This window comes from Oryctolagus cuniculus, chromosome 11, assembly GCF_964237555.1.
Source record: "Oryctolagus cuniculus chromosome 11, mOryCun1.1, whole genome shotgun sequence".
In the NCBI taxonomy this organism is placed as follows: domain Eukaryota; kingdom Metazoa; phylum Chordata; class Mammalia; order Lagomorpha; family Leporidae; genus Oryctolagus; species Oryctolagus cuniculus.
The window spans coordinates 50760250-50783936 of NC_091442.1; the positions used below are offsets into that span (position 1 = coordinate 50760250).

Sequence of the window (23687 nt, forward strand, 5' to 3'; positions counted from 1 at the left end):
ACTTAATATTTTATCCCTTTTAGTATTTTTTGTTCTACTTATTACTATTGGTTGAACTCTGAATTAATACAGAATTATTCTTAAGTGTTGGAATTTAACTGAAAAGTGAATCCTGTTAAATATAAGAGTGAGAATAAGAGAGGGAGGAGATGTACAATTTGGGACATGCTCTATTGGACTTGCCTCAAACGGTAGAGTTAGAAACATACCAGGGGATTCCAATTCAATCCCATCAGGGTGGCATGTACCAATGCCATCTCACTAGTCCCAGTGATCAATTTCTGTTCACAATTGATCATAATGATAGGATTAAGAACCAAAGGGATCACATAAACAAGACTAGTGTCTGCAAATACTAGCTGATAGAATAAAAAAGGGAGAGAACGATCCAACATGGGAAGTGAGATACACAGCAGACCCATAGAATGGCAGATGTCCTAAACAGCACTTTGGCCTCAGAATCAGCCCTTAAGGCATGCGGATCCAGCTGAAAAGCCCATGAGACTATTTCAGGCATGGAAAGCCAAGACACTCTGGGGGAAAAAAACCTAAATGAAAGATCTCTGCGAGTGAGATCCCAGTGGAAAGAACAAGTCATCAAAGAAGGAGGTACCTTTCTCTGAAGGGAGGAGAGAACTTCCACTTTGACCATGGCCTTGTCTAAATATGATCAGAGTTAGTGAACTCAGGGGGCTGCCATAGCCTTGGCAGCTCATAAGAAGAGCCTAGGGTGATTACTGACGCCATAAATAAGAGTGTCAATGTGTTAAGTCAACAACAGGAGTCACTGTGCACTTACTCCTCATGTAGGATCTCTGTCCTTAATGTGTTGCACATTGTGATTTAATGCTATAACTAGTATTCAAACCGTATTTTACACTTTGTGCTTCTGTGTGGGTGCAAACTATTGAAATCTTTACTTAATATGTGATAAATTGATCTTCTGTGTATAAAGAGAATTGAAAATGAATCTTGATGTGAATGGAAGGGGAGAGGGAGTGGGAGAGGGGAGGGTGTGGGTGGGAGGGAAGTTATGCGGGGGAAAAGCCTTTGTAACCCATAAGCTGTGCTTTGGAAATTTATATTCATTAAATAAAAGTTAAAAAAATATAAAAAAATCAAAATAGCATTGTATTATCCCTTTAATCATAATAAGTTTGCCAATACTTTCTCCCATTCTTTGCTTTCTCTTTTTAGTTTTTTCTTTGGTATACAGAATTTTTTTGGTTGTCGTTTTTACAGTCCTAATTTCTTTTATCACCTGTGCATTTGGTGCCATATCTAAATACTGGTTTAAGTCTGGTACAGCCAGAGCTGTTTTATTCATTTGTTTTTTTTTATTTTTTTTTTATTTTTTTTTATTTTTTTGACAGGCAGAGTGGACAGTGAGAGAGAGAGAGACAGAGAGAAAGGTCTTCCTTTGCCGTTGGTTCACCCTCCAATGGCTGCCGCGGCCGGCGCGCAGGGGCCGGCTCACCGCGCTGATCCGATGGCAGGAGCCAGGAGCCAGGTGCTTCTCCTGGTCTCCCATGGGGTGCAGGGCCCAAGCACCTGGGCCATCCTCCACTGCACTCCCTGGCCACAGCAGAGAGCTGGCCTGGAAGAGGGGCAACCGGGACAGAATCCGGCGCCCCAACTGGGACTAGAACCCAGTGTGCCGGCGCCGCTAGGCGGAGGATTAGCCTAGTGAGCCGCGGCGCCGGCCTGTTTTATTCATTTGTTAAATGAACCACTGGATGGGAGTATTCTTTTTTCTCTTTGTCTCTCTCTGTATATCTTTTTATTTCAAACTAATTAAAAAACTTGTTAGAAACTACTTGGGGTTATTGGTACCAAATCAGAGTCAGATTATAGGAGTGAGGTCTGAGTGTTACATAGAGTGGTGTAGTGACTATAGTACATCATAATGTATTCTTTCTTTTATGAGCAAATAGAAGCAATGTGTTCCAAGGCTCTGATTATAAGGTGTAATGTCAGAGAAGGGAAAATGTTGCTTATTCTGATGTGATAATTACTGATTATATGATGGATTAAAATCTACACTGCAGCCTGTAGATATGTATAATTATTGTCAACAAAAACAAAGCTTAAAACTGTATATTACTACGTGTATAAGGCTAAGAGGTGTTAAAGTATTTAAATTAGCATCACAACTATTATTGTGACCTTAGGAATTATTTTATTAAGACAAAGATAATCTGAAAGTAACAGAATTGTTTTTTTCCCAGGCCAAGTAGAGCAAGTAGCAGGCAGTACTTTACCTTAAATTGGTAATTAATACATCTTTTAAATTGTTTCACATAATGAAAGTGTAGTAGTTCCTTAAGTGTATATAGAATTAATTTGAAGTAGGGCAATATCAAATAAGAAATCTGAAACATGCATAGTTCTTTCACACTAGACATTGTCCATGAATCGTAAGGCCCCTCATGTTATAGTTTTTTTTTTTCTATTTCAGAAAACTTTTTGGAAGTTGTTTTATTTACAGTGCCAACTTTTAAAAGATCACTCAATTTAACTGGACAATAAACTAGGCAGCAATCACTCTGCGAGAAGAGAGGATGCCCCAAATGCCACTTTCTATCGAGGACCCACAGTTCAGTTTTATTCAGAGCAAAGTAAACAGGAACTTTCAATCATACTAGACGAAACTCGGGTTTGGAATCTGTACTCAAACTACACATGCAGTGAGGACAATATTCTGCTAAAACAAATGATTTGCTGCTGCATTTGTCTATGTTTGCCTAATATTAACAATTATAAACAGAGCAGTGCAACTAGTATTTGGAACAATCCTTACAGTGTTACAGTGCCAGGCACAACATTTCACTTCTCTTCACACCACTGGTTCTCTTTGTGTACCTGGGCTTCTTCTTCTTCAGTAAAGTCATTCCTAATGTTGACGGTCTTGCGAATCTCCTCAGGAGTCTTCCCCTTGATCATATTGGCAACAGTCTTGCACGTAAGGTCCAGCAAACCTTTGATGTCTAAGTAGTTTGCAGCCAGAATAAGCTCAAAAAGTGTTCCTTGGTCAACTTTCAGGAATTCCTGGTCCCAAACAGGGATATCATCCATTCGCTTTTCTTTGTTCTCATTGTCTTCAGGAGGAGAAGGGTCATCCTTGTGGTGAGTGCACCACTGAGTGACCTTTTTTAATATTGCTGCATTAACATTTGGTAGAGGAACCGGGTCATCGTCTCCTTCATCATCCATCCCCAAATCTTCCAACATGGTCTTGATAGTCACAGACTATTTGGCAATTTCTACATCAACTTCAAAAATCTCTCCATCAGAACTCTGCAACTTTATTGAAGGCATGGTGCTCGGGTTTGAGGAGCCGGCGGGCCGGAGGCTGACGAGAGAGGGGCGGCGTCAACGCAAGAAGAGAAAGGCGGACGACAAGGCCACTCAATAGTTTTAAATATTTTTGAACCAAAATGAGCATATTTTCATTTGTTCTTCTGTACAATGTACGAATGCCATCATATCGGTTGGTCTTCAATTTCTTCTGCAAAGCCCAAATTCAGGAGCCTGTCTTCCCAGTCCTATTTATCCCATGTTTTAAGTAAGTGTTCCATGCTTTGTACTATTTTGGGAATTACATAATCATAACCACATTCTAATGTTAATGCAATTTCATTAATCCCTAAATACTACATATTATTTGTAGTAATACCTCATTCACCCACAGCCCCAGCAGGAATTAATCTAAACCAATCAAAAGATTGATCTTCTCTGGACATGTGCTATAATTGGAATCATACAGTGTTACAATATGTTGAGTTTTGTTTCATATTTCTTCTCTTGAGTTTTTAATTTTGTGTCATTTGTTAATTAATTTTGACTCCCAAACAGTATATCATTATACAAGATATATTACAGACTGTTTTTGTTACACATCAATATTTGAGTTGCTTTCATATTTGTCTTTCACTAATATTGCTGCAGTGCTCCTTTGTGTGCATGTGGATTCTGTGTCTTTTGGCATACCTGGGAGAGAAACTGCAGAGGTAAAAATAGTCCCATGTAGAACCTGCTTAGAAACTGCTAAATTCTTTCTCATGGAATTGCGCTATCTTATTGGAAGTATATGAAGTTTCCATTTTCTCTATGTCCCTGCAATGTTTATCTATGGCTGAATCAGAGTCATTTTACTGAATCTTAAATGATATGTTCCTTATGTTTTGATTTGCACTTCCCTAATGACTAATGGTAATCATGTCTTTGTTGTAATTTCAAAATATCTCATTGGAATCACTGCTTTATTTTAAAAAATGTATGATTTTTTATTTTTCCAGTACAAAATCCCAACATTTTTCTTAAATTTCTTAGTTTATTTACACTTTGATGCTACCTTGAACGTCAATGTTAATTATCTTTTCAGAATGTTTATTGCTACTATACAGAAATGTAATTGATACTTGCATCTTTTATATTCAGCAGAATTCTGAATTTTATTCTTAGCAAGTTCCTCAGAATATCTTTTCCTTGTAAGATTATGTATTTTTCAAATAAAAACACATCAGTTTGTCTTTCAAAATATAAAAAAATTTTAAAGATTCTTTAAACTTTATTTGAAAGACAGAGTTACAGAAAGAGAGGGAGAGAGAGAGAGAATCTTCCAAATGCTGGTTCACTCCCCATATAGCTTCATTGTGTGGGACTGGGCCAGGCTAAACCAGGATCCAGGATTTTGGAACTTCTCAAGTCTTCTATGTTTGTCTGATTTTATGTTAATATCACACTTTTTGTGGGTAGTAGCTAAGAGCCAATTACACCAGATTGATAATTCAATTCTGAGAGTATACTTTTTGTTCTGTTTCTAATTTGCGGGATTCTTTTTATTATTTTTGATATATGAGAGAGATAAATTATCACAGCAACCAAATGGTCAATCTTTAATTGGAAAAGTAAGTGCACTATTTTGAAGATGCTTCTCTTTAAATATAAAGAGTTGTATTGATATATTATTTAATATGGAAATGCACTTGTGTTTTAGGAAAAATAATGTCTTATAGTAAGGTTGTTTGAATAAATTTGTAATTGGTTCTGAAGACTACATGTCACTTTGGGTGAGTATCTAGATTTCCCTAATTTTTTTTGTGTTGTGTCTTCATTCCCAGTGCCATTTTTGGAGGTACTCTATGCATCTTGCTCTTTCAGCATGACACCTGACTTCAATCAAAGAAATCAGCTTGCTATATTTTAAATACAACTATGAACCTGATCTATTTTGAGGAGGATGTACATTCATATTTGCAGTTTGATTGATATTCTTCATCATTCTTTTCAGTGGTATGTTTTATCCTTGACCTGTGCCTCTGTGGCTTAGTGGAGTGTCTGTTTCTTCAGTGGATACCTGGAGATGTGCGCTCATCAGGGCCAGGTAGCTCTGGTCAGTGCTCAAGGCAGGGGTTAGAAGCCAAAGTGACAGCAAAGTTGGGCTCGGTAGATCTCTATTGACAGTAGGTGGGAGGGTCTGATCATGCCTATTGCTATAATCACAACCTCACCTCCTTTCTTCTAAATTGGCAGATGCCCAGGATTATCCTACAGTGAGCATGAACTGCAAAAAAGATCTCTGCAGTCTTCAGAGTGAGCATAGAACCCTCAGTAGTGACCTATCCCAGGCAGTCGGAGAGTTCTGAGCCTCTGATTCCAGACACAGTAACTTCCCAGGGACCCAGCTAGGCCTCATGCTTTATCTTGTAGTCACAGATTTCCCATGGTCATGGGGTGCAGAGAATCCTCTCTCTGTCTCAATGAGCCTACCCTGTCCATGGAGAAAGCAGAGTCATTTCCAGAGTCAGCTGCTTCTGGGTACTCCACTTTGGTAGTTTGAGCCCCAGAGTCTATGATAGATTGAGAGGTTGAGGGCACCTGTCAATCCTAAGTGGGTGCCCCCTCAACTCTCCCAGCCAGACTCAAAGTCAGTGGGAAACATGGCTTTTTTTTGTCTGGTAAACTCCCCAGGTCATGCACATGAGAGCCAATACAGCTTGTACTGGTATCAAGATTGTACATTCTTTCCAATGATTGACAGCATCCTTGTGTGTGAATGGGGAGGAAAAAATGTGCTTTTCCTTTACTAGATTAGGTGGATACCCTCCTTCTCACTAGGTCTACAGGCTTGGTTCAAAGTCAGTGCAGTCCACAAAGTTCTCCTTCATGCAATATCACCAGTGGCACAGGCTGCCACAGTGTGCCCTCATCTTGCTCTTAGAGCTTGGCATTTCTTCCAGCCTCCATCTGTGGGATTCAGGACTATGTATATTGCAAATGTTGAAAGTCAGCAATTTTACCTTGTACCTGATCTTTTTTTTCCTTTTTTCTATTTATTTATTTATTTATTTTACAGGTAGAGTTATAGAGAGTCAGAGTGAGAGAGAGAGAGAGAGAGAGAAAGGTCTTCCTTCCATTGGTTCACTCCCCAAATGGCCGCTACAGCCGGTGCTGTGCCGATTCGAAGCCAGGAGCCAGGTGCTTCTTCCTGGTCTCCCACGTGGGTGCAGGTGCCCAAGCACTTGGACTATCTTCTACTGCTTTCCCAGGCCATAGCAGGGAGCTGGACTGGAAGAGGAGCAACTGGGACTAGAACCTGCCACCCATATGGGATGCCAGAGCCACAGGCGGAAGATTAACCAAGTGAGCCACGGTGCCGACCCCATCTTGTACCTGATCTTAAAATTTACTTCAGTATGGTTGATGGTAACTTTGTTTTTTTTTTCATATTTGGCTTTATTATGTTGAGGTAGTTTCCCTCTATTACTACTTTGTGGAGTCTCTATATCATGAAAGGATGTTGTGACAAATCTTTTTTCTGCATCAGTTTAAATTTTTGTATTTTTCCCTTCAAGCTTGTTAATGTGACATTAATACAATGATTCATTTTCGCATGTTTAACTAACCTTACTTTACAAGAATAAAGCTTTTGTATGAAATCTTTTAAATAACTGTTGCATTTATTTTGGTATTGTTTTGTACAGACTTTTTGTATCAGTATTCACAGGAGGTATAGTTTTTTGGTTTCCTCTTTCTTCTAGTGGCTTTGCCTGATTTTTTTTAATCAGGGTATTGCTTGTCTCATATAATCAATTAGAATTTTTCCTCCTCTTAATTTTATGTGTTTGGGAAATACTACTATTAATTATTTTGCATTTTTTTACAATTAATCAACCAAGGCATTTTGTCTTTTGATTTATCTTTATAGTTGGGTTTCATTATTAATTCATGAGTAATATCTCCCATAATTTAATATATCTCTGCTATTTTCTCATTAAACTCAATTGAAATTTTCTGTTTCTTTGTAACATATTCTTGATAGAATGTGCTTCTTGAAATTTGTCCATTTTTATTAGATTGTTTCATTTATAGGTATATAATTGTTGACAACATTCTCCTACAATTCTTTCCATTTGTGAAAAACTGTAGCAATGCCCCCTCATTTTTTTTGCTGATTTGTTGATTTATTTTATTTTTGTTATTTTATTTCCATTTTTTCTTAACTCTGATACAAGTTAGTAAATTTTGCTTGTCTTTTAAAATTATTTACATTTCAAAATACTTTCATTATTATTCAAATGTGTGTGTGTGTGTGAGAGAGAGAGAGATAGAGAGAGAGAGATCTGCTGTCCTCTGATTCACTTCCCCAGTATCTTCAACAGCTAAGACTGAGCCAGACTGAAGCCAGGAGCCCAGAACTCAATATGGAGCTCCCACATAGTTGGCAGCAGTGCAAGCAGTTGAGTCATCATCTACTGCCTCACAGGTGTGCCTTAGTAATTACATGCATCAGAAGCAGAGAAGCTGGGGTACAAACCAGGCACTCAGATATGTGATATGGTTCCCTAAGTGGTGTCTTAACTGCTGTGCCAATGTTGGTGAATGTTCACCATTTTGAATAATCAAATCTTAGTTTCATTTATTTTCTTCATTGTTATTCACTTCTCTGAGCTGTATATCTATGCTATAATCTGTTATTTTCTTCTGCTATCTTTGAGTTTACTGGGTTCTTTTTTTACTGCATAAGTTAAAAACCTAGACATTTGATTCGCATTTTTTCTTTTTTAATGTGATTGCTTAGAGCTATGCATCTCCATTTTTGCACTGTTTTTGCTGCATCCCATTGGTTTAGTACACTGTGTTTCCATTTTATCAGGATATTTTCTAGCTTCCTTCATCATCATTTTTTAACCAACTGGTTAATCTCCATATATTGGTAAGTTTTCCCACTTTCATTGCTACTGATTTATTTTGTTTCACATGACCCCAAATGATAAGTGGAATGATTGCAGGCTTATAACTTATCAACACTAGTATTGTATTCCAACATGCTTTGCCTTGGAAAACATTTTGTATGCACTTATACTAAATGTTATTCTACTGTTCCTATGTGGGACACACACACACACATACATGTATACACATACACATGCATGCGTGTACATATATGTTCCACTTAATCTAAAGTATTACTCTAGTCCTATTTTTTCTTCTTGAACTACTCTCTGGTTTTTCTGTTCACTATTGAATGTAGGGTGCTAACATCTCTAGTCTTATAGAGATGTCTTTTTATCACTCTAACTGCATCAGTGTCTGCTTTCTGTATTTAGAGGTACAAATATTGGTGAATGCACCTTTATAAATTTATAGGTATTAGTAGAGTGACCACTTTTCATATTTTATCTTTCTTTGTCTCATAGCAGTTTTTGTCACAAATGCTACTTTTTTATAGTGATATAGCATCTTCTACTCTCTTTTGATTGCTATTTGCATGAAATACCTTTTTCTCATGCTTTCAGTTTTGAAGTATGAATATGATTATATTTGAAGTGAGTTTCTTATTCACACTATATTACTTAACCACTGTTGCTATTTATTCATTCATGATACCAATATTTCTCACTGGGAAGTTTTATCCATGTACTGGCAAATTAATTATGGTAAAAAAGCACTTAGTTTTATAATTTTGCTATGTGTTTTCTCTAGGTCTTATATTTTCTTTTACCATTTTGCCTACTTTATTGGCTTTCTTTGCATACAACTGGGTGTCTTTTTTGTACAGACTCATCCTGATTACTTTCTCATTTCCTTTTTTATATATAAAAATGTTCTCATCATTATTATGGGGATTATACACATTGTTCTAAATTTGTAATGACTCATGTTAAATTGATATCAACATAAGTTCATATGCATACAGATGTTCCAATACTTTGTAGTTTACTATTTATTCATGATAATTTTAAATCAGTGGGGGTCAGCACTGTGGTGTACCAGGTGAAGCCACTGCTTGCAGTGCCATCATCCCATATGGGAACCAGTTCAAGTCCCAGCTTCTCCACTTCTGATCCAACTCTCTGCTATGGCCTGGGAAAGCAGTAGAAGATGGCCTAAGTGCTTGGGTCCCTAAACCCATGTAGGTGACCTGGAGGAAGCTTCTGGCTCCTGGCTTCAGATTGACACAACTCTGGCTGTTGCAGTCATCTGGAGAGCAAACCAGTGGATGGAAGACCATATTTCAACACAATCATATTGAAAACATCTTGGCACTCTTCCAAAAATAGATGGATATGGATGGATATGCTAATGGGAAAGAAGAGTAACTCTGGAAATCAACCTAAGCATCTACAACTAACTTAGCTTTGACAAAGGAGCTAAAATCAATCCCTGGAGCAAAGACAATCTCTTCAACAACTGGTGCTGGGAAAACTGGATCTCCACATGTAGAAGTATGAAGAAAGACCCCTACCTAACACTTTACACAAAAACCCATTCAAAATCAATCAAAAACTTAAATCTACAGTCTGATACTCTCAAATTATTAGGGAACATTGGGGAAACACTGCAAGATATTGGCATAAGCAAATAGTTCTTGGAAAAAAAAGCCCAGAAACACAGGCAATCAAAGCCAAAATTGACAAATGGGATTACATCAAACTGAAAAGCTTATGCATTGCAAAAGGAACACTCAGCAAAGTGAAGAGGTAACCCGCAGAATGGGAGAAATTATTTGCAAACTATGCAGATGATAAAGGATTAATATCCAGAATCTATAAAGAGCTCAAGAAATGCAATAACCACAAAACAAAAAATCCATTGAAAACATGAGCCAAGGACTTAAACAGGCATTTTTTAACAGGAGAAATCTCAATGGCCAACAAGCACATGAAAAAAATGCTCAAGATCACTAGCCATCAGGGAAATGCAAATCAAAACCACAATGAGATTTCACCTTACCCTAGTTACAATGGCTCCTGTACAGGAATCAACCAGCAAAAAATGCTGGCAAGGATGTGGAAAAAAGGTACCCTAATCCACTGTTGGTGGGAATGTAAACTGCTACAGCCACTGTGGAAGACAGGATGGAGATATCTCAGAAATTTGAATATAGACCTACCATATGACTCAGCCATCCCACTGCAGGGAATTTACCCAAGGGAAATGAGATAGGTATGTGAAAGACTTACCTGTACCCCCATGTTTCTTTCAGCTCAATTCTCAATAGCTAAGTATGGAATCAACCCAAATATCTGTCAATGTAAGACTTGATAAGGAAATTATGGAATATGTACACCTACACAGCAGCAAAAAAAAAAAAAAAAAAAAGGAAATCCTGTCTTTTGCAACAAAATGGAAGAAACTAGAAAACATTATACTTAGTGAAATACGCCTGTTCCAAAGGACAAATACCATATTTTCTCCCTGATCTGTGATAACTAATAGAGCACCTAAAAGACGATCTAGAGTATTAGAGTTTAACATTGAGTTCAAGAGGAAACCACTATTACTTTCAGAAGGCTCTCATGGGCCACTACTCCCTACTCACCCTTAAGGCTAGGGGTGAGAGAAGCAGTCTGTAAATCAGTGAATTTTTATATTTATGATTGTAAAATAATATAATAAATAGATCTTAAACATAAAAATGAAAAAAGCAAAAAGATATACTGTACTCTCTCATAAAGCAAGAATAGTTGAGATTTATAGCAGTGCCTGTTTTTATTAAATAAAAATAAAATGGTACCCTGTCTATAAAATTATACTTGTTCATTTTATATAATGATAAAAAACTTTAGAAATGCATTATCTCTCAGTAAATAAACATAGCATTGCAACCCATTTAAAATGGAAAAAAGTTATCAGACTGGCCCATGGAGATACCTAAGATTATTTTACAGCTCCTAATGTTAGAAAAATTAAACCAAATAAGGAAAAAATGAAAGAGAAACAAAAATTACAAAATTGCAATCATGACCTAAAAGACCATGCTGTAATATCTTCATTCAAATTCAGTAACTAAGTCATTTCTGGAATAAACACTGCAGATAATTATATTAGGAGAGTGATTTTGCTGGAACTCAAATCAATGTCAAAGGTATATAGAAATAATTTACATGCTTTATAAAGAAAGACTAACTCTGAAACAGAGGGACTGCTTAAAAATCAAAACTACTGATATACAGAGAGTATATCAAGAAGGGAAGCTTTGATTGAAGAAAATATTCAGTGGAAACACAACTAAAAGTCATAATCCTGGTTATGCTGCCTATTTTTTACAAATTTGAATAAAGGAAACATAATTGAAGGCACAACATGCATTGACAAACTAAAATGAGAAATTATGGACAATTTAAGAACCAAAATATTTTCTACTGAAGTAACAATACATACTTTTCAGTTGATTCAATGTGTAATGTTGACCTCATAAAGGTCTCTAGTGATTCTGCATTTTCCACTTCTTGAATTTCTTAGAGCTTTTGATCAAAATCTTGTTTTTTTTTTTTTTTTCAAATAAGATCTTGTAACAACTAGTCCATCAAAATCTATTTCTGCCTTAGGCCTTGTTTTACCTAATCCCAGAATTGTCCTTGCTGATGTATCCTTCTCAAGGACTTCATGATGCTGTTAGGTTTGTTCTGGCTGGATTGATTTCCCTAAGAGGATTTCTGTGTTAGTGTAAATGAAGAATACTGTGACCACACCTGATTAGCTGCCCAAACCCAAAGAACTTACCCTATCAGATGAATTCATTGATACAAGTAAGCTCCACTTTTAGTTTTTTCCTCATAATTTATGGTTTCTGGTGTAAAGGGTTTTGCTGATTTTTTAAAATAGATTCTATTATAGCATACAAACATTTTAAAAGGCAGAGAGAGAAAGATAGAAGAGACAGAGATCTTATATCAGCTAATTAATTCCCCAAATATCTCAATAGGCAGAGTTGAAACAGAGTGAAACAGAAACCTGAAACTCTCTCTTGGTCTTCCACATATGTGGCAAAGATCCTGCTGCATCCCACAGTTCATGTTAGCAGGGAGTGGGATAGAAAACAAAGGAGCTGGAACTCAAATCAGGCATTCCAATATGGCATGCAGGTATCCAAAGTAGCATTTTAATGGCTGTGTCAATCACCTGTCCAAAGTCTATTTGTAAAAATTGTGTCGAAGTCACTTGTGAACTTATTCAGGGGAAAATTTATTATTTAAATTATAAAGATGGGAAAAAGAGACTATTTCATGTGTTTTGAGGGATGAAAACTATGGGTTCCAGAATATTATGGTAAAAGGTTCTTACTGTCTGCATGCAGATTTTATTTGTTTGCCATGCTTTGGATACCTGCCTCAACATTAAAGAAAAAGTATAGTTCCAACTATCCAGTATAGTTTTCTATAGGTCACTTAATAGTCCTGGTAAATAGGATGCGGTCAGAGATGTATTCTTTCAAATTTTGATGGTAAAAAAGTGCAATCTTTATTGTGTAACCAAAACCAAAGAAGATACTTAGGAGTACAGCTATAGATGCTTATGCAGCAGAACTCCAGATATAGATGGGAACAGCAGTCCTGTCTGTGCTATCTTGCACAGTAAAGTAAGTGAAACATATGTGAGGGGGCTTTAAAAAGTTCATGAAAAACAGAATTAAAAGTATGAGTTTACTATGTTACAACTTTTTGGCAAAAAGGGATTTTAATAATATATGGAAAATGCATAAAATAAAAAAATATGAATTTCAAAATTGGTATTACACCAAAATTGCCTCATATTTTAGTTTCATTTTATGAAGATTTAAAAATGTTTTAAGTATTTATTTATTTATTTGAAAGAGTTACAGATAGAGATGGGGAGAAAAGGAGGGAAGGAGGAAAGGAGAGAGGGAGAGAGGGAGAGAACGAGAGAGGGAGGGAGAGAGGGAGAGAGGGAGGGAGAGAGGGAGAGGGAGGGAGAGAGGGAGAGAGGGAGGGAGAGAGGGAGAGAGGGAGGGAGAGAGGGAGAGGGAGAGGGAGGGAGAGAGGGAGAGAGGGAGAGGGAGAGGGAGGGAGAGAGGGAGAGAGGGAGGGAGAGAGGGAGAGGGAGAGGGAGACCTTCTATATGCTAGTTCAATTCCCAGATGGCTTCAATGGCCTGGGCTGGGTCAGTTCAAACTATGGAACCAGGAGCTTCATCTGGGTCACCCATGTGGTGGCAAGGGCCAAAGGGTTGAGCCATCTTCTGCTGATTTTCCCAGGCCGTTGTCAGGGATTTGGGTCAGAAGTGGAGCAGCTGGGACTCAAACCGTTACCCATATAGGATGCTGCCATCACAGGCAGTGGCTTTACCCACTGCAACACAATTCTGTCCCCCAAAATATTTACAAATATATAAGCTTATTTAAAAGGCAGAGTGACTGAAAGAGATCTGTCTTCCTTCCATACTCTGGTTTGTCCCCATATGCCTGCAACAGCCAGGGCTAGGCCAGTCTAAACCCAAGACCAGGAACCCCTTTGTGGTCTATCATATGGGTGGCAGTAATACAAGCACTTTGGTCACCATCTACTACCTCCCCTGCACATTACTAGAAAGATGGATGAGAAGCAGAGGTAGGACTTGATACTCTGATGTGATATGTGGGCATTCCAAGTGGTGGCTAGACCAACTGCTAAACCGCTACTCCTTGAACATTTTGAAGTACCACATAAATATTTGATAAAATACCTTTATTTTACCAAGGTTCTTGTATTCCAGGTGTGACTTGTTATGTCCACAGGACCCATGTCAACCTTTCCAGCAAGGAAATGTATACCATGAAGAGAAATGCTGCAAGAAACAAACAAAACAAATCTTGAAATGTGAAGATTAATAAGAAAAGCAAATTCTTTTAATTAAATTGAAATAACTTTTCTATGCAGTGGCAAATATTTTATAAAATTCTTACCTGTAGTAGCTAGAAACACCATGAAAGCAGATTATCTCATTAAAAATTATTAGAAAATAATGCTTGGGTCTAGCACCATGGTGTAGTGGGTAAAGCTGCCACCTGTGAAGCCAGTATTCTATATGGGTTCTGGTTTGAGTCCTAGCTGCTCCACTTCTGATCCAACTTCCCAGTTGAGAGAGCAGTGGAGAATGACCGAAGTACTAGGGCCCCTGCATCCATGTGGAAGATTTAGAAGCTCCTGGGTCATGGCTTTGTATTGGTCCAGCTCCAGCTGTTGTGGCCATTTGAAGAGTGAATCAGTGGATAGAGGATCTCTCTCTCTCTCTCTCTTTTTCTCTCTCTCTCTTTTTTCTCCTTCTCTTTCTCCTTCTTCTTCTTCCCTCTGACTTCCAAGTAAATAAAGCAAATCTTTAAAAAAGGAAAATAATGTTCAGCAAAGTGATGATTTCTAGAAGAGAAGGAAAATTGAGTGTTTTTAAACGTCAGTCATGAATCAACCAATTTAATGAGACTTTGAAAATAAAGTAATTTTAGGAAAATAATGTGCTCTAAGCTTAAAGATCACATTAAAGGAGAGATCTGTCATTTTACCACTGCTTCAAGGTAATTTGCTTTAAGTTGAGATAACGAAAGATTGTTGGGTGATATCAATTTTATTGAAATTGAGATATCATTGTAGTATTATTTGCATTTCCCTGATGGCTAGTGTTTCTGAGGATTTTTTCTTATGCTGTTGACCACTTGTATTCCTTCCTCTTAAAAATGTCCATTCATGTTTGTTGTCCATCTCTTTAAGGATTGTTTGTTTTGTTAATGTTGAATTTCATGAGCTCATTATATTTTATGAATATTAATCATTTACCAGATGTAATTCACAGATATTTTCCCCCACTCTGTCAGTTTCTCTTCTTTTTGTTGCTTCCTGTGCTGTATAGAAGTTTATTAGGTTGATGTAATTTCATTTTGAATATTTTCCTTTTTTCCTGTGTTATTGGGTTATAGCAGCATGAAATAGATTAAGAGAATTGCCATATCAGTAAGTTTTTCTTTGAAACTTTTATTAAATTATGGATATGTGTTTATTTTACTTTTGGCTCAAAAAATAACTCATTAAAATGTGAGAATCATTAGTAAACAACATAATGTCACATTAAGGAAGAAATTCACTACATCAAAATACCAAGCTTATATTTTCCTTTGCACATTGTGGAGCACAACTAGATAGAAACATTGACACCATTGTTAAAACATTGACTGATAATTGAAAATTTAGCTTGTCTTATAAACACACAAACCATCAGAAGTGATTTATTTGGAAATTTTTTATTATGTATTTATTTATTTGAAATCCAGAGTTACAGAAAGAGAGATAAAAAGAGATGTCTTCCATCCACTGTTTTACTCACCAAATGGCCACAACAGCAAAGGCTGGTCCAAGGTCAAGCTAGGAGCCAGAACCATCATCTGATCTTCCATATGAGTAGCAGGGGCTCACACATCTGGGATATCCTTCACTTCTTTATCAGGACATTAGCAAGAATCTGGCCCAGAAGAGAAGCATCTGGGACATGAACCAGTGCCTATGTGAGATGCTGACATCACAGGCAGAAGCTTTACACACTATACCACAATGCCAGCCTCTGGAAAACATTTTAACTATAAAAACACAATACTTTTTCCCATAAAAGTCATTGTCTCATCTTTACTATATTTCTTTGGATTTGAGGATTTTTAAGTTTGGTATATTTTAAATGTCTTACAGTCAAAACGTATGTGAGGAAACTTTTTTTTTGCCAACAGAGGGAAAGGATTTATTTTGTTTCTCTTGAGAGCTGGGAATAGAGTGAGTTTCTCAGGCATTCTCGAGGGTAGGGTTAAACATGAACAGTGCTGCACACAGTTTCTCTGCTCCATTCCAGCACAAAATACATCACAGAGCAATTGCTAGTTCAGCAACACAGAAGCACAAGTAGACCATAAGACTTGACAAGTAGTATAAGTTCCAAGAATGGTAAGACTCAGAGTGCCAGGCTGAGGTGGGATGGTCAACAATGGTTGGATTAAGAAGCCATTAAAAAATGAACATATTAATTAGTGACATTAACTTTTATATCACAAAATTTCCTACATAACATTACCATATAACATGCTCTGACATAGATTTAATTGCACAAAGTAGGGATTACTTTCACATCAGTGTTAGAAAAGTTTATTTTCACAATTTTAAAGAGGTAAATCCCAAAACTTTAAAATTCCTCAATTATTTTTCCCAAAACAGATTAAAAAGGTAAATAAAAAAAAGCATCAGAATATCAAACCATGTTTAAAAATCCTGTGGGCTAATTTTAAAATTTGAATTATCGGGGCAGAGCCAAGATGGCGGAATAGTGAGGGCGCGCACCGATAGTCCGGGAAAATTTAGTTTAATAAAAGGGGAGTTACGGTAGCCTCAGAAAAAAGAACCAGGAAAATATTGCAGAGGAAACCCTTCTGGATTGAGTGGTCGTGAATTGGAGGACCTACTGGGAGAACAAGGTCGCCCACCGCGCGGAAGCCGAGCCGCGGGGCCGAGCCGCGGGGCCGAGCCGCGGAAGCCAAGCCACGGGACCGAGCTGCGCAAGCTGCAGGCTCTGCGCGCCAGTGCTCGAAGGGGAGTGCATGCCACACAGACAACAGCGGGGAGACTTGGGACGTCCAGGGCTCCGAGTCCACACATCAGCACTGGAAGGGGAGCGGACCTGCGTGGAGGGCGTGGGAGTCCACAGTTCGGGACACCAGCGGCAGACTCAACACACCAGCGCTGGAACGCGAGGTGAGCCGAACCTCAATAGCCCGAGACACCGGAAGACAAGCGGAGAGAGGAGACTAGAGGGAACGACCCCGGGGGGGGGGGGGAGAGAGGAAAAAAAAAAAGGTGACTGGTACGGACACGGGTTTCTCTCTCTCCGCTCACCTCTCAAGGGCGAGCAAGACAAAGAGCAGGCGCCATCTTGGACATACGTCATAAGCAGAGCGACCTCAGGTCTGCACCGGCCCTGAGCCTAGCAGAAAAACCTGACTCTGGGTGGGGCAAATTAACAGGAGATTAGGACCTAGTAAATTTGTGGTGCTACTGAACCGAGACTGTGAAAAAAGAGACGGTGGGGGAGAGAACTCACGGAATTCACGTGAGCACTCTCCAGAGACGCTACAATTCCGTAACTTTGGCAACCCAGTGGGAGACTGAAGGAGAATTTGAGCCCACTCTGAGGGCCGAACAGATTCCCTGTGGGGTCCTTGGGAAAGAGCTTCTGATCTCTGGCTCCTGTGGGTATATCATTTGCCTGCTAACTACCTCCAACTTCGTTCAGCTGTGCAGAATAACTTCCCTTTTGAATCAAAAAAAAAAAAAAAGAAAGAGAGAGAGAGAGAGAGGTTTACCACGCCTAACCTGGGAGTGTCACCTTTGGCACACCAAACAGAGCTCTCAGGCCACACCCATCTCAAGCCCTAAGGCTCCATCAAAAACAGACAGTCCTCTTAATCTAGAGTCATAGTATAACAAGAAAAAGCACCACAGTGAAGAAACCAAATATCTCCAATATGCCAAATAACAAACGCAAAAACCAAGGTAATAAAAACAAGGAAGTCACCATGAAGCCCTCAAATGAAAAACACCCCAATTCAAGATTATGAGGATGATGATATAGAAGAAATGCAAGAAGCAGATCTCAAAAAATTGATAAGAACATTAAGAAGTTCTCAAAAACAAATTCTTGAACTACAGAAATCCTTAATGGACAATATAGAAAATCTCTCTCGTGAAAATGAAATATTAAGGAGGAATCAAAATGAAACGAAACAACTAGTACAACAGGAAACTGGGATAGTGACTGATGTGAAGAATTCAATAGATCAAATGAAAAACACAATAGAGAGCCTTACAAACAGAATGGGTGAAGCAGAAGAGAGAATATCGGACTTAGAAGACAGAGAACAGGAAAGGATACAGTCAGACCAAAGAAAAGAAGAGGAAATTAGAAATCTAAAACATATTGTCGGGAATCTTCAGGATACTATTAACAAACCCAACATTCGGGTTCTAGGAGTTCCTGAAAGCATGGAGAGGGAGAAAGGATTAGAAGGCCTTTTTAGTGAGATATTAGCAGAAATTTCCCAGGTTTGGAGAAGGACAGAGAAATCCTAGTACAGGAAGCCCACAGAACCCCTAATAAACACGACCAAAAGAGATCCTCACCACGACACATTGTAATTAAACTCTCCACAGTGAAACATAAAGAAAAGATCCTAAAATGTGCAAGAGAGAAACGTCAGATTACTCTCAGAGGATCTCCAATCAGACTCACAGCTGACTTCTCATCAGAAACTCTACAAGCTAGGAGGGAATGGCGAGATATAGCCCAGGTACTAAGAGAGAACAACTGCCAGCCCAGAATATTATATCCTGCAAAACTATCATTTGTGAATGAAGGTAAAATAAAGACTTTTCATAGCAAACAGAAATTGAAAGAATTTGTTGCCACTCGTCCAGCCCTGCAAAAGATGCTTAAAGATGTGTTACACACAGAAACAAAGAAACACGGTCATCAATATGAAAGAAGGTAAAGGAAGGAAACCAAGGAAGGAAAGCTCACAGCAAAAGATCACAGGGAATTCAAAGCATATATTAGAACTTATCTTTGGCAAATGGCAGGGCAAAGTTACCACTTATCATTAGTCACATTGAACGTGAATGGCCTGAACTGTCCAGTTAAAAGACACCGATTGGCTGATTGGGTTAAGGAACAAAACCCATCTATTTGCTGCTTACAAGAAACACATCTTTCCAACAAAGATCCATACAGACTGAAAGTGAAAGGCTGGAAAAAGATACACCATGCCAACAGAAATGAAAAAAGAGCAGGCGTAGCCATCTTAATTTCAGACAACATAAACTTTACCACAAAAACTGTTAAGAGAGACAAAGAGGGACACTACATAATGATTAAGGGATCAATTCAACAAGAAGATATAACAATTATCAATGTATATGCACCTAACTACAGGGCACCGGTTTATCTAAACGATTTGTTAACGGACTTAAAGGGAGACTTAGACCCCAATACAATAGTACAGGGGGACTTCAATACTCCACTCTCAGAAATAGACAGATCAATAGGACAGAAGATCAACAAGGATACAGTAGATTTAAACGACACTATAGCCCAAATGGATCTAACAGATATATACAGAACTTTCAATCCTACAGCTAAAGATTTTACATTCTTCTCAGCAGTACATGGAACCTTCTCTAGGATTGACCACATACTAGGCCATAAAGCAAGTCTCAGCAAATTCAAAAGAATTAGAATCATACCATGCAGCTTCTCAGACCACAAAGTAATGAAGTTGGAAATTAGCAACTCAGGAATTCCAAGAGCATACGCAAACACATGGAGATTGAACAACATGCTCCTGAATGAACAATGGGTCATAGAAGAAATCAAAAGAGAAATCAAAAACTTTCTGGAAGTAAATGAGGATAACAGCACAACATACCAAAACTTATGGGACGCAGCAAAAGCAGTGTTAAGAGGGAAGTTTATATCAATAGGTGCCTACATCAAGAAATTGGAAAGGCACCAAATGGATGAGCTTTCAATTCACCTCAAGGATCTAGAAAACCTACAGCAAACCAGACCCAAAACTAGTAGGAGAAGAGAAATAATTAAAATCAGAGAAGAAATCAACAGGATTGAATCAAGAAAAACATTCCAAAAAATCAGCCAAACGAGGAGCTGGTTTTTTGAAAAAATAAACAAAATTGACACCCCAATGGCCCAACTAACTAAAAAAAGAAGAGAAAAGACCCAAATCAATAAAATCAGAGATGAAAAAGGAAATGTAACAACAGACACCACAGAAATAAAAAGAATCATCAGAAACTATTACAAGGACTTGTATGCCAGCAAACAGGGAAACCTATCAGAAATGGATAGATTCCTGGACACATGCAACCTATCTAAATTGAACCAGGAAGACATCGAAAACCTAAACAGACCCATAACTGAGACAGAAATTGAAACAGTAATAAAGGCCCTCCCAACAAAGAAAAGCCCAGGACCAGATGGATTCACTGCTGAATTCTACCAGACATTTAAAGAAGAACTGACTCCAATTCTTCTCAAACTATTCAGAACAATCGAAGAAGAGGGAATCCTCCCAAATTCTTTCTATGAAGCCAGCATCACCTTAATTCCTAAGCCGGAAAAAGATGCAGCACTGAAAGAGAATTACAGAACAATATCCCTGATGAACATAGATGCAAAAATCCTCAATAAAATTCTGGCCAATAGAATGCAACAACACATCAGAAAGATCACCCACCCAGACCAAGTGGGATTTATCCCTGGTATGCAGGGATGGTTTAATGTGCGCAAGACAATCAATGTGATACACCACATTAACAGACTGCAGAAGAAAAACCATATGATTATCTCAATAGATGCCGAGAAAGCATTTGATAAAATACAACACCCGTTCATGATGAAAACTCTAAGCAAACTGGGTTTGGAAGGAACATTCCTCAATACAATCAAAGCAATCTATGAAAAACCCACAGCCAACATCCTATTGAATGGGGAAAAGTTGGAAGCATTTCCACTGAGATCTGGTACCAGACAGGGATGCCCACTCTCACCACTGCTATTCAATATAGTTCTGGAAGTTCTAGCCAGAGCTATTAGGCAAGAAAAAGAAATCAAAGGGATACAAATTGGGAAGGAAGAACTCAAACTATCCCTCTTTGCAGATGACATGATTCTTTATTTAGGGGACCCAAAGAACTCTACTAAGAGACTATTGGAACTCACAGAAGATTTTGGCAAAGTAGCAGGGTATAAAATCAATGCACAAAAATCAACAGTCTTTGTATACACAGGCAATGCCACGGCTGAGGAAGAACTTCTAAGATCAATCCCATTCACAATAGCTACAAAAACAATCAAATACCTTGGAATAAACTTAACCAAGGATGTTAAAGATCTCTACGATGAGAATTACAAAACCTTAAAGAAAGAAATAGAAGAGGATACCAAGAAATGGAAAAATCTTCCATGCTCATGGATTGGAAGAATCAATATCATCAAAATGTCCATTCTCCCAAAAGCAATTTATAGATTCAATGCAATACAAATCAAGATACCGAAGACCTTCTTCTCAGATCTGGAAAAATTGGTGCTGAAATTTATATGGAGGCACAAGAGAACTCGAATAGCTAAAGCAATCTTGTACAACAAAAACAAAGCCGGAGGCATCACAATACCAGATTTCAGGACATACTACAGGGCAGTTGTAAACAAAACAGCATGGTACTGGTACAGAAACAGATGGATAGACCAATGGAACAGAATTGAAACACCAGAAATCAATCCAAACATCTACAGCCAACTTATATTTGATCAAGGATCTAAAACCAATTCCTGGAGCAAGGACAGTCTATTCAATAAATGGTGCTGGGAAAACTGGATTTCCACGTGCAGAAGCATGAAGCAAGACCCCTACCTTACGCCTTACACAAAAATCCACTCAACATGGATTAAAAACCTAAATCTATGACCTGACACCATCAAGTTACTAGAGAACATTGGAGAAACCCTTCAAGATATTGGCACAGGCAAAGAGTTTCTGGAAAAGACCCGGGAGGCACAGGCAGTCAAAGCCAAAATTAACTATTGGGATTGCATCAAATTAAGAAGTTTCTGTACTGCAAAAGAAACAGTCAGGAGAGTGAAGAGACACCCGACAGAATGGGAAAAAATATTTGCAAACTATGCAACAGATAAAGGGTTAATAACCAGAATCTACAAAGAGATCAAGAAACTCCACAAAAACAAAACCAACAACCCAATTAAGAGATGGGCCAAGGACCTCAATAGACATTTTTCAAAAGAGGAAATCCAAATGGCCAACAGACACATGAAAAAATGTTCAAGGTCATTAGTAATCAGGGAAATGCAAATCAAAACCACAATGAGGTTTCACCTCACCCCGGTTAGAATGGCTCACATTCAGAAATCTACCAACAACAGATGCTGGCGAGGATGTGGGGAAAAAGGGACACTAACCCACTGTTGGTGGGAATGCAAACTGGTCAAGCCACTATGGAAGTCAGTCTGGAGATTCCTCAGAAACCTGAAGATAACCCTACCATTCGACCCAGTCATCCCACTCCTTGGAATTTACCCAAAGGAATTTAAATTGGCAAACAAAAAAGTGGTCTGCAGCCTAATGTTTATTGCAGCTCAATTCACTGTAGCTAAGACCTGGAACCGACCTAAATGCCCATCAACGGTAGACTGGATAAAGAAATTATGGGATATGTACTCTTTAGAATACTATACCGCAGTAAGAAACAACGAAATCCAGTCATTTGCAACAAAATGGAGGAATCTGGAACACATCATGCTGAGTGAAATAAGCCAGTCCCAAAGGGACAAATACCATATGTTCTCCCTGATCGGTGACAACTGACTGAACACCCAAAAGGAAACCTCCTGAAGTGAAATGGACACTATGGGAAACGGTGACTTGATCAACATAGCCCTGACTGTTAATGAATAACTTAATACATTATCCCACTTAGTAGTTTTTTTGTCTGTTCTACTTAATACGACTGGTTTAATTCTGTAATTAATACACAGTTATTCTTATGTGTTAAAAATTAACTGAAATGTGATCCCTGGTAAACATAAGAGTGGGAATAAGAGAGGGAAGAGATGTATAATTGGGGACATGCTCAAGGTGACTTGCCCCAAATGGTAAAGTTAGAAACATACCTGGGGACTCCAATTTAATCCCATCAAGGTGGCATGTACCAATGCCATCTCACTGTTCCAAGTGATCAATTTCAGTTCACAAATGATCATAATGAAAGGACTAAGAGTCAAAGGGAGCACATAAACAAGTGTAGTACCTGCTAACACTAACCGATAGAATAAATAAAGGGGAGAGTGATCCAACACGGGAAGTGAGATACTCAGCAGACTCATAGAATGGCAGATGTCCTAAATAGCACTCTGGCCTCAGAATCAGCCTAAAGGCATTCGGATCTGGCTGAAAAGCCCATGAGAGTATTTCAGGCATGGAAAGCCAAGACACTCTGGCAAAAGATCTCTGCGAGTGAGATCCCAGTGGAAAGAACAGGTCTTCAAAGAAGGAGGTAGCTTTCTCTGAAGGGAGGAGAGAACCTCCACTTTGACTATGACCTTGTCTAAACAAGATAAGAATCAGAGAACTCAAGGGGCTTCCATAGCCTTGGAAACTCATGACTGGAGCATAGGGAGACTACTGATGCCATAGACAGGAGTGTCAATTGGTAAAGTCAACAACAGGAGTCACTGTGCACTTACTCCTCATGTAGGATCTCTGTCCTTAATGTGCTGTGCATTGAGATTTAATGCTATAACGAGTACTCAAACAATATATTTCACTTTGTGTTTCTATGGGGGTGCAA

The 23687-nt window shown here is 38.4% G+C and overlaps 1 pseudogene; it reads right to left on the reverse strand.

Moving 5' to 3' along the window:
* Nucleotides 1-2427: 2427 nt before the first annotated feature.
* LOC100348953 (S-phase kinase-associated protein 1 pseudogene) lies at nucleotides 2428-3401 on the reverse strand (annotated as a pseudogene).
* Between the last annotated feature and the right edge of the window lie 20286 nt (nucleotides 3402-23687).